Genomic DNA, 11,002 nt, shown 5'->3' with positions numbered 1-11,002 from the left:
ATTTGGGTCTCAGATGAAGTTATGTGGGGGCAAAGTTAACCCCAATTGCCCCAGATCTTCATCACAAACTTGTTGCTTGACCACATTCCCGGCTGGTAGTGTGGTCTCTATTTTCACCAATATCCTGTCCCACAATACCATCTTAACATTTAGACAGAAGCAAGCCCTAAGTAAAATTGTAAAGCAAGAGATGTATATTGTTGACATGCTTCCACTGGGCCTTTCATCACCTTTCATTTCCCCTCTTTTCTTTTTTCTGGGAGACTTTTCCACCTTCAGAAACCTAAACTATTTCTTTTTCCTTCAGGGCTTTGCTCTGTCATGCTTTCTTAGGATCACATATTGGCTGATAAACTTTAAATTTTGCCCCTCTATTTGAATACTGACAAATCTTTAAAAAGAAAAGCATCTCTAATGGCAGGTTTTAGAGATTCTTCAGGGAAAATTCTATGGGGAATAGGTGCCTTGCCAACAACCTCTCAAATCATAGCACATAGACAACTATTAAGACTAATTGAGATTGTTTTTAGATTAGCTTAATAGTTTCCCCTGAAATTAAAACACATATAATACCATCTCACACTTACCAGATTGGCTAAAATGATAAGAGGGGAAAATGATAAATGTTGGAGGGGATGTGGGAAAATTGAGACACTAATAGACTGTTGGTGGAGTTGTGAACTGATCCAACAATTTTGGAGAACAATTTGGAGTTATGCCCAAGGAGTTATGAAACTGAGTATATCCTTTGACAAAGCAATACCACTTTTAGATCTGGTTTCCCAAAGTTATCAGGAAAAAGGAATAGAACCTGTATGTTTTAAAACATTTATAGTAGCTCTCTTTGTGGTGGCTAAGAACTGAGTGGATGCCCATCAGTTGGGGAATGGATGAATAACTGGTATTGTGGTGGAATACTACTGTGCGGTAAGAAATGATGAGCAGTTGGCTTTAGAAAAACAAGGAAATATTTGCATGAAATAATGCAGAGTGAAATGAGCAGAACCAAGGGAATATCCTATACAGTAACAGCAATATTGTTCAAAGAGTAACTGTGAATGACTAAGCTATTCCGAGTAATACGATCACTCAAATCAACTACAAAGGACTTATGAAGGAAAATGCTATTTGCCTCCAAAGAATTGATATATGGAAGTATGCATTGTATGGTTCCACACACACACACACACATACACACACACACACACACACACACACACACATATATAAATTATATATATATATATATATACACACACACGTGTGTGTGTATGTATGTATATATGTATGTGTGTGTGTGTGTATGTTAGACTTCTCTAATTTGGGGTTGGGAGACAACTCGGAACTCAAAATGTAACACACACACACACACACACACACACACACACACACAAAGAAACCACAAGCATCTCCATATATTATTGTGGGAATCTCCATATATTCCAGCTTGGGTGCCTTGAAATCACTTCCTCCACAAGAGCCCAGGGGGAATCTCCCTACCATCAGTTCTACAAGACAGAGGGTAGCCAAAGTAAGTAGCTAAATCGAAATGAAGTTCAGTAGCAGCTTTAGCTTCTTGAGGTACAGACAGCTTTTTAGGCAAAGCTTTGAGCATCTCTCAAAATGCAGTACCCAGACAATCTGGGGGTATTCCACGGCAGAGGGAAACGGGGGGGGGGAACGGGAGGAAGTGTAGGAAGCCTCAGAGTCTCAGAAGTCAATAAAGATCTGAAGGGAATCTTCCAGTGGGAAAATGCATTTCTCTGTGATAAGTAATCTCTTAGACAGCGAAGTCCTCCAAGATAGAATCAGTCTGGCTCATCCTCATGGTTGCTTATTTAAGGAAGGGAATAAAATACAACCTGAGGGTTTCTATTGACACAATCCCATTGCTCTATTTCTTTAGCCTCAAAGGTTTGTTGTTGTTGTTGTTTTAACCTGGGGAGACGTCTCTTCAAAATTCACAGTACTCCAGTTCATTTTGTTCCTCCTCAATAAAAAGTAAAAGAGGATAAAACTGTGAATCTCTATTTCATATAGCTTGCTTTTTTTAAAGAAAGAAAATCTTGTATCTGTTGTTTGTGGTCCTTTCTAAACTTCTTCCTACTGTCTGCATTTCTTAAAAATGTTTCAGTAGCCTCTTTTTTTCCTTTTCTTTTTTTTTCAGCATCATTATTCCTAGGCCCTCTTTTCCTCAAATCTTTCCCATTAAAAAGGGAGGCGGGGAGCCCCTGTAGGAAATTAGCAAAACTAATCTCCACAGTAGATTTGTCTGAAAAAAGCCTACCTCTTTCCACACCTTAAGTCCATCACTCTGTTAGATTGCATATTTCATCAGAGGTCCTCTGGGGAGGTAACTGCTCTTTGTTTGAACAAAGTTCCAAAGCTTTTCAAAGTTGTATTTCTTTACAATGCTATTGTTATCATATAAATTGTTCTCTTGGAAAGAACTGTATGTCCAACAAATTGAAATAAATAGAACCAGGAGAACAGTTTATACATTAACAACATTATAAAGACAAACAACTTTGAAAGACTTAAGAACTCTGAGAAATGCAATTATAAACTTTGATTCCAGAAGACTGATGATAAATCATTCTTCCTGACAGAGAAGTGATCAACTCAAGATGTTGAACGAGACATACATTTTTGGAAATGGACAATATGAGAATTTATTTTACTTAAGCATGCATATTAATTACAAGGGTGTTTTTCCCTTCTTAATTAGGGATGGTGATGGTGGGAGGATGAGAAAATAAATGCTTATTAATCAGAAAATAACATAAAAATAATAATTAATACATTCAAAAACTCTGGTATTTTACTCAGGTTCCATGCCTATAGTTTTTCACTGCTGAAAAGAAGGGTAACATCTCATTCCTTTGCAGAGGTGAGAGGTGCATGAGTGTGGAACATTACATAGAATGCCAGATCTTTCAACGTATTGATTATTTGCTAGTTTTTTTCTCTTCTTCCTTTTTTTTCTTTAAAAAAATTCTAATTGTTGACTTGGCCCATGGAGAGGAGGCATAGAATTATCTCACAAAAGAAGGTTGCGCCCTCCCTGCCATTTGGAGAGAGTCCAGAGCCTCTTCAAGTCCAACCCATCTCCAGAGGGCAGGAAGCCTCCTTCTGATGAATAGCCACCAACCAGCACCCAAAGGGAGGAAGCCAGATTCTTTTAAACGAGCTCCTACCTCAATGAAAAGGAAACGAACCATTTTTAGCCAAGAGCAGCTTTATGTTCTTATCAACTATTTTGAAAAGAGCTCCTATCCTGGAACAGAAGAAAGGGAAGAACTTGGAGCAAGGCTCAATACTGAGGAGTGGAGAATACACATTTAGCTTCAAAACAGAAAAGCCAGAAAACAGCAAAAGCTTCTACCTACTCAAGAAAACAGACGGGACAGGAAAATCCATCTCCAAGTAAGATTCTGTGAGAGAGCTTCTCTGAGGGGCAGCTAGGTGATGCAGTGGTTAGAGCACCGACCCTGAGGTCAGGAGGACCTGAGTTCAAATCTGGCCTCAGACCAAACGCTTGACACTTATTAACTGCGTGACCCTGGGCAAGTCACTTAACCCCAATTGCCGAGACACAGAGAGAGAGAGAGAGAGACAGAGATAGAGAGCGCTTCTCTGAGAATAGGCTATCATCACCAGATACATCCAGGTCTCCATCCTGGGCAAGGGAGCCTAATCAGGAAGCTGGCACAAGGACTAGCTGCTCGATTAAGAGTTGGAGTGAGAGTTTAACCACTAAGGCTGCTTACGCAGGCTGTGGCATTTCCCAAAGCTACCACTTTGGCTCCTCTCAAACCATGAGATCTTCAGCTCCACTTCAGCTTTGTATCCTCCCCAGGCCAGTGTGGCAGGGGAGCACAAGCCAGTGTGGATCTTCCTGCGCCCTGCATGGAATGCAAGGGTCAGAGGATTATGGCTCACGTACCTCCTTTTGTGGATAAGTGAAGCCACCACTGCATGATCAGGAGCAAGGCTGGTTGAGGAGACAGTTGTATTCAAACCATCGCTCACTGCCTTTTCAGTGTGCGCAGGAGCCCCGACCTCAGCTGAAGCAGCCTCACCCCCAGCAGCCACCAGCCCTGCTGCCCTCAGTATCCCAGCCCCCACCTCCCAGGTACAGCTGCTCACCTCTTTTCTGCATTAGTCACCACCGGTGCATCAAAGTCAGATACAGCCGTTGCTGAAGGGAGAAGAGCAAACATGTGAGTTGATGCCTTCTTTTAACTAGAAAGGACAACTGTAGCCCAGCAATCTATCCAAGGTTGGACTTGGGTCTACATTGCTTCCACTGATGAAGATGTGACTGCCACCCTGGGAGATCTGACTGCCCAGCAGGGAAATCTAGATACCTCCCTAAGTGATCTAGCTGCTTCCCAGAGACACCTGCCTGCCCACCTGGAAGATCTGGTTGTCATGACGCCCCCAAGGGACATCTGGATATCCCCTTGGAAGATCTGGTTGATCTTTCTCTCTTTTTTTTTTTTTGGTTGATCTCTTGGGAGATTCGACAGAGACACCAGACCCCAGTTTGACCAGCTAAACTGTTTAGATAGCTTATTGGTTGCCTTAAAAGATGAATTTTCAAGTACTTTGAGAAATAGAGATTTTTTGCCATTATGTAACAATCACCGTAATAAAATCCTTCATCTTCCTTGTGAGTGATTAAAAAAAATGCAAATTGTTGTATAAGTTGTTTATTTAGAAGGACAGGGAGATACTGGGAGAAATTGTAGTGATTTAAAAACAAACAAATCAGGGCAGCTAGGTGGTGCAGTGGATACAGCACAGGCCCTGAAGTCAGGAGTACCTGAGTTCAAATCCGACCTCAGACCAAACACCTGATACTTACTAGCTGTGTGACCCTGGGGAAGTCACTTAACCCCAATTGCCTAAAAAGAAAAAAAGACCCTAAAAACAAACAAATCAATATACATTTTTTTTTATTTTAAAAGAAAAGGGAGAGGAGGGAAGTGCTTTTTCATATCTCTTCTTTGGGGGACAAGTTTGGTTATTATAATTTCACAATATTCAGTTTCAAGTGTTTTGCTGTTATTATTCTTTCTATTTACACTGTCACAGTTACAATTATGATGAGATAATACTTGTAGAGTGCTTAGAACAGGGCGTAGTATATAGTAAGCACTTAATAAATGCTTATTCCTTTTCCTCCTATTTTAGTCATTATTTATATTGTTTTCCTGGTTCTGCTTATTCACTTTGCATTGGCTTATATGAGTAGAATGGCCCTTTTTAACATGGCAAAAAGTACATATCTAAAGTCAAGAGCTAGAACTGTTTATAGTGGAGAAAGACGAGAAACATCCCCGATAAATACAGGAGGAAAGCAACAATGCACTTCTTTAATATAATCCTAAAATGCTAGTCATAGTAATAAGACAAAATAAATTAAAACTATAGACATCAGTAAAGAGAAGACAGAATAATCCTTATTTATAAACAACATGATGGGTTACTGAGAGCATATCAATTCTTTCAGTGATACTATAGAACCATGAGTCATAGCATCTAATTTTTGAGTCATCAAAGGGATAAACAAAGGCACGTGTTTCGTATAAATGACTGCAACACTTTACCAATGAAAGAACTGCACGAGAGAAGTGGTGCAAAAATTATATCAGAGAGATGCATGACTGAAAAAGGAGATGAAAGAGTCATGTAATAAGAATGAAGAGTAGGTGATGGACAGCCTATATGCCCCATAGTATTCATGGATATATAGTATTAGATACAGATAGATATAGTATTCGAGGGATCTAAAGGTAGAATCCTTACGTATTAACTGGAATCTATGGTAAGGATTCATGCAAAACATGGAATAGACCCCATGAGATAAGAAGATGTGTATGGGCTGTGATTTACACTATTAGATGGAGGATTAAGAGAGCACTGGCATATCTACAAAAGAATGACTGGGACTTCTGGAGTGGTACTTCTTCTGGAGTATTGGGGGATAGGGGAGTATAACTTTGCTTTCTGTGACAGTCCACAGACTACCCTCCTCGTGCCTTATGGTCTTCCCCTTGTGCACACTTTGCAACAATACCCCACCTCACCTGGTCCATGAGCTACCATTGCTGCAGGGCAATTGCTGTGGCAACTGTCTGCCAGGGCCCAAATTTCTCTCAACACCTACAGCAAGCTGGACTTTCCAGGGATAGGTTGTTTCCTTTCCTAGTATGACTATACTTATTTGGACTGTCTTTTTTACTGCTACTTTCCCTCCCACAACTAACTGTTTTTGACTCAAAATAAGTCCTAGTTACAATTATTTTTATTAAGATCCATCAAAGTATTGAAATAGCATCCCCTTCCCAGAAGTTACATAGATGGCTGCTGTAATTAAGTTCATACATTAAGTAAACGACAGAGCAGAGACTCTGGCCCTACAACACCAAGTCTGGTTCTTTTTCTCATTAGAACAAACTGCTTCTCAAATCAGCAAACTCCTGCACTTCATTTTCTCTATCTGTAAAGTGAGAACAATATACATTATTTTCCTATTTCACAGGAAATGTTCTGAGGCTAAGTACCTGTATAACGGGTTTCTTGTGCCCAGTATGGCACAAGATCTTATAAAAGAATACAAAAAAACCCTATTATATTGTTTCTACCCTCAATTAGTTTATAATCTAGTTGGGAGAATGAAAAGTAAAAACCCATAATGTGCGTTGTTGAAAGTGAATTACATGAATTCTGGAAAGGTGACTTAAGTGGGAGTTAGTAGCTAAGCCTGGCTCCCCTTTATTATGTCAAAACAGCCAAAATACAACAAAACGAAGAACATCAGTAAAATGCAAAAAAATTCATCATAAAAAAAACCTCCTGGAAAGACCAACAGAGAACCTAAGAAAAAGGGGGAAAAAACTATGAAGAAGCCCTAAAACAATGAATAAATATTATAGAGTAAAAGAAAATAATGCATAAACAGAAGAAAGGCCAATACTACAAGAACAATAACAAGAACCCCTGAAATGATCGTGATACAATTACAAGAAATTGTAGAGTGCTCTGGAAGTCAAAGAAAGAATTGAAGGGAAAAATAAGAATTAAAATTAGGACAGAATTAGAGCTTTTAAAGAATTTTTAAAGACAGAAGAGGATGGTTTTGAACAAATGATGGGGTATCTCTCTAAAATAGTAGGCTATGATCCACAGATTTAAAACTCAAAAATACAAAGATGAATGAATTATCAGAGCAAAATCATAAGGCTCTAAGTTTGGAAGAGCATCTGATATGTCTTAAAGACAAAGCAATGGACACTGAAGATAGAATGCAGTTAATCTGAGAATTAGTGTTCTCCCAGAAAAGCATAATGAAATAAAAAGCCTGAATATAATACTTTGAGAAAGAGAGAATTCCTCAAAAGTATTAGAAATAGAGGGGAATATACAGATTAATAGACTCCATGAGTCATCAATAGAAAGAAAACCCAATGGAGCAGCTAGGTGGCACAGTGGATAGAGCACCGGCCCTGGATTCAGGAGGACCTGAGTTCAAATCTGGCCTCAGACATATAACACTTACTAGCTGTGTGACCCTGGGCAAGTCACTTAACCCCATTGCCTAAACAAAAAACAGAAAGAAACCCCAAGACCAATTCACTAAGAAATGTTGCAGCTAAGATATAGAACATCAACGTTCAACAAGTCTTGCAGAAATCCAGAAGGAGGTCCACAATGTCCTAAGAACAAATAAACAAAATCATTTGAAATGGAGAAAAAAAAACCACTGGAATATTATACTCTTTTCTTTCTTTCTTTCTTTTTGTTGTTGTTTTTATAAGGCAATTGGGGTTAAGTGATTGCCCAGGGTCACATAGCTAGTGAGTATCATGTGTCTAAGGCTGGATTTGAACTCAGGTCCTCCTGATTCTAGAGCCAGTACTCTATCCACTGCGCCATCTAGCTGCCCCTGGAATATTATATTCCAAAAGGCAAAGGACATTGGTTTACCATCCCTATGGCATAAAATGAATTAGAGAGCTGCAGGTAAAAAGACCTATTACTGTTTTTAACCCCAATATGACAAAAAAAAAGTTGAATTTCAAGTATTTGAGTCACTTTTATATAAAATAACATACAACATTTTTCTTAACTACATAGAAGAAAGCAGAAGGAAGTTCAGAAATGGACATAGAAGGGTAGTATTGAAACTACCATGTTAAATGTAATATATATTTGTAAAAACCATAATAGGTTCATAGTCTCACATGTAATCTCTTTTTCTACATGTATGAGAATGCTCATTTTAAAAATGTTTGTCGAGTTCATAATTAAAAAGTAATAAAGCAATATACATCATCACCAAATTCCAGTACAAGAAAATTCAGATAGTCTCTTGAAGTTAATTTAAATAGAATAGTAAGTATGTTATTGTATAACTAAGAGTCAGAAATATTATACAGTCAAATTCAGAACTGTTTTGGGGACTATCTGCTGCCAGTGAAGTGATGGAGTGGATAGAGTGCAGGGCTCAGAGTCAGAAAGACTCATCTTCCTGAGTTCCAATCGGGCTCAGATATTTACTAGCTGAGTGACCTTAAGCAAGACAATTAACCTTGTTGGCTTTAGTTTCCTCATCCACAAAATGACCTGCAGAAGGAAATGGCAAACCTGCTTCAATATCTCTGCCAAGAAAACCCCAAATGGGGTCACAAAGAGTCTGACATGACTGAAAACAACTGAACAATAAGCTGCCAGCTAGTAGATGTGAACTGCATTTGAAATGCAAGTTTCATTCATATGCATGCTAGATTCAGTGTTAGTAGCAGTGCACAATTCACATATAATTCTTTTAGAAATAAATTCTAGACAATGTTTCTCTTGATTTTGCATTATAATGGTGTTGAAGAAAAAACTCCTCTTTGTAGGTAGAGAAACTGGATATGGAAGATGAATCTTGCCTGAGTCTTCTTTTTTCTCACAGTCCTCTTGTCAATATAATCTAAGTTCTTCTTTTGTTTGCTTTTTTGAAATACAGGGAGGACATTTTTGCTATATTGCTAACTCCAAGCAAATTATGAAGGAATTGACAAATGTACCCTCTACAGTGGCAAAGAATAATTTGTACTACCTCATCCATACTTGTGACGTGCAATTATAGCCTTAGACATCAACTCTCAAATTATTCTTTTTATATATGTTATTCTTACAGGCTGAGGGCTCTAAAAATTGGGTAGCAAATTCATCTAAGAATTATCTCTCCACTTAAAATATGAAGAGTGCAGTAAGAGAGTGTGGGACTTCTTATAATGAAAAACTAACATCTCTAATCACTGGACCAGAAGAGAAATAGGACTGCCAAGCAGAGGTTTTTGATCAGCTTGGATAACATATTGTCACAGAAGCTAGTTGCTTTTTATTATCCTGTTCTGTTATGACCACTTTTTTTTGTTGTTTTTCTGTATGCCTTGTCACATAGGTAGCAAGCAACTCCTGCCATCTGCTGTAATTAGAGTGTACTACACTGAATAAAAGGAAAAGCATTCTCAAGTCAGAAACCCAGCAGCATAAATTATGAGAATTTCTTGTGAGTGGAACTTTGAAGTCCCGATTCTCCATCACAGATTGGAAGATGGATAGAATTTCAACACACAGAAAAGGGGATTCATTTTGCTATTAGTATTACCAACTACCGTGTGCTAATAGCAATGCCATTTTAATTCTCCTAAATTTTCTGTTTTGCTACTCACCTGCTTAAGAATTTGCAGTGAAACTTCCAGAGAGAAACTAGAAACCACTGCCAAGGATCGTGTAGTCTTAAATAAGAAAATAAAGACATCTGGGGTGTTTTCTTCATTGCTACCAAGGGAAAGCAGAGCTTTTAAAAGATAAAATAAGAATAATAGCTAATGTTTCTATAGAGCCTACTACATGCTAGGCATTGTGTTAAGAGCTTTACAATTATTATCTCATTCAATCCTCACAACAATCCTGGGAGGTAGGTGCTCTTATCATTCCATTTTACAGATGAGGAAACTGAGGCACAGAGACATTAAGTGACTTGCCAGGATCAAACAGCTAGTAAGTGTCAAGGGTCAAATTCAAACTCTGGTCTTTGGGGCACTTTATCCACTGCACCATCTAGCAGCCCAAATAGTATTTATACAGCAATTGAATAGCAGGTTAAGAAAGTGGTGTCTGGGGGGGAGCTAGGTAGTACAGTGAATAGAGCTCTGGCCTTGGAGTCAGGAGGACCTGAGTTCAAATCCAGCCTTAGACACTTAACATTTACTAGCTGTGTGACCCTGGGCAAGTCACTTAACCCCAATTGCCTCACCAAAAAAAAAAAATTTAAAAATTTTTTAAAAAGAAAAGAAAGAAAGAAAGAAAGAAAGAAAGAAAGAAAGAAAGAAAGAAAGAAAGAAAGAAAGAAAGAAAGAAAGAAAGAAAGAAAAAGAAAGAAAGAAAAAGAAAGAAAGAAAGTGGTATCTGACTAAGCAATTGGGATTTCTAGATCATAGATTAAACGTTAGGAATGCAGAGTTCTTGGCCAGCTGTTACACCAGGCCATTCCAAATGTTCCTCTGCCCTCTTACCCCTTCTGTATCACATTCTCCCAACCTCCAACATCCTGACACAAGGTAATATTATCCTCTGGTTTTACTGATTCTTTTTTTCTCTCTTCCTGTTGATTTTTTTCCTCTTTGAAATATTTCTTTAAGTTTTTCAGGAACTTTTTCATTCTTCCTTATAAACTAGAAAGTTGGAAAGGCATTATTACAGGCCTTTCATCTTCTGTATAACAGAACCTAAGTATATCCATCTAACATAGAAGCAGTTGTGCACCTGGGTCCAATCCCTGTCCCGTACCTGCAGCCCCGTAGTTGACCCTGTGCTCATGCTCTGAGATCACCTGTCTTCTGACGAGGAATTAAGCTCCTCAGGGCTTTATTTCACACACACACACACACACACACACACACACACACACACACACACACACATACCCCCTTGGATT

This window comes from Phascolarctos cinereus, unplaced genomic scaffold (assembly GCF_003287225.1).
Source record: "Phascolarctos cinereus isolate Bilbo 61053 unplaced genomic scaffold, phaCin_HiC Scaffold_9;HRSCAF=440, whole genome shotgun sequence".
NCBI classification, from domain to species: Eukaryota; Metazoa; Chordata; class Mammalia; order Diprotodontia; family Phascolarctidae; genus Phascolarctos; species Phascolarctos cinereus.
The sequence above is the reverse complement of the archived record's forward strand: the minus strand, read 5'-3'. Positions refer to the sequence as shown.